This window comes from Trachymyrmex cornetzi, unplaced genomic scaffold (assembly GCF_001594075.2).
Source record: "Trachymyrmex cornetzi isolate Tcor2-1 unplaced genomic scaffold, Tcor1.1 scaffold39, whole genome shotgun sequence".
Lineage (NCBI taxonomy): Eukaryota > Metazoa > Arthropoda > Insecta > Hymenoptera > Formicidae > Trachymyrmex > Trachymyrmex cornetzi.
In genome coordinates, this window is record NW_017298640.1 from 108,325 (window position 1) to 110,426 (window position 2,102).

Below are 2,102 nucleotides of genomic sequence, written 5' to 3' on the forward strand. Positions count from 1 at the left end.
CTCTTACTTCTTACTCCGTGTATTGTAGACGGGCCTTAAGACGGGCTTGAAATAAGACTCAACTATGAATACCGACCAAAATGTTGGTATTATGTTAGTACGCAAATATTTTCAAGCAATGATTTCTGCTATATACATAGCTTTTTATCATATTATTTTATTATATATAAAAAATCATTTAATTAATAGAAATTGTTTTATTTCAAATGTGCATTGTACATATTTCTGCTAGTTATTATACATTACATCAATCAGTATAATATTCCAGTACATTATATACTTTATTATAATATATACATAAGGTGTTTTACCTTAACAAGAATACTGAAATATATCGTAAATTGAATCTGATAGACAAAAATGTTTCAGACAAAAGTTATATGGCTTGAAGAAGGACATAACATGATATCATTAGTTTGATCTTGAGTGTTGTACTTGTTAAGGTTAGGGCTAGGGCACTTTAAATTTTTAAACAGAATACTCCATTTTTCATTGCATATTCATATAGCTTATCACGTTATATTCATAATCACTTTATATTCATAAAGCTTTTTTCAAAACACTATAATAAAATATTTTTTCATTAAATACTTTTCAATGTATAGTGATTAAAAGTTACAGTACCACTAGTATCAATATCACCTAAGGTGTCTAACTGAAGGTTAAAACTTCTTAAATATTGTTCAGAATTATGATTTAGATGATTTGGATGATATTTATCAAGATCAAGGCCATTGGATTTTGTTTTTCTTATTTTCATTTTGCACTAAAAGTTCATTTTAAAAATGAAAATAAGAAAAGCAACCTCCAATGACCTTGATCATGACAAATGTTATCCAGATCATGATCCTGAACAACATTTAAGAGGTTTTAGTTGTTGGTTAGACACCTTAGATAGTGACAATGCTGATGATATTGTAACCTTCAAGCATTATGACTCGAAAAGTATTTAATAAAAAAAAATGTATTATGTTTTGGAAAGCTCTCAAGGTAAGTTACGAAAATATGCAATAAGATATGAATTCCATTTAGAGATGTAAAATTACCGTCGAATTCAATTTGACAATTACTGATGGTAAAATGGTCATTTATTGATAATTTTGATAAAATTTGTTTTTTTTTAATGTAAAATTTAAATATTACTCGGGCTCTCAAAATTAAAAATTATAATAAAGTATATCGGGCAATAAGAGCATTAACATAGTGCGAAAATTGGTGCGCAATCAAATATTAGGTGTTGGACTTAATTCCTGCCGTTTTTCGTCTCCAAAATTGATTTGTTTCGAAGGGAAGATGAATGAATACCTTAATAAAAGTAATTTCCTCCATTTTCTACTTTATTACTAATTAATAATACTTTGATTAAGATATTTCCCTTCAAAAAAAATTCGATTTTGGAGACGAAAAACGGCAGGAATTAAATTCAACACCTAATATAATTATCTTATAATGTTTACATAATATATAAATGTACAATTATTGTCGGTACTATCTTATTTGAATATTTCGGTTTTCTTCAAACCATCTTCAGCAAATTTGTAGATCTTTATCGATATTTTCACAAAATATTGCAACAATGTTGAAATTAAACTCTATGTGAGACTGAGAATGAGCATATTGTTATCTAGATGGAAGTCAGACAATACATACATAACACATGTTATAATTTTAACATAAATTATAGAAATCAAAGCCTTAAACGGTTTAGCTGGATTTTAATGCTTGTATGATTCTTATATGAATTTATATGTATGTAGTCCTCAGAAACGCGCACCGAAATGATTTTTCGGTCTTGAAACGCTAACTCTATTAAACTACCGCAGTAATATCACGAGTTAAATTGACTGGCAATTTAACAAATTTTTGATGCTTATTCGCATCTTCGAAACGATCTTAATAACGTTGAATAACATATTAAAATCTGTAAATAATTAATTCTTATTGCGAAAAATATTACCTCGGCCGGGAGTCGAACTCGGATCTCTTGCATTTCGTGCATAAAGTTTTTAACTGCAGAATATGTCTATATTATACAGGGTGACCCATTTTAACTTAGACAGCCAAATAACTCGAAACATCGCGATTAAATAAAAACATGTTTA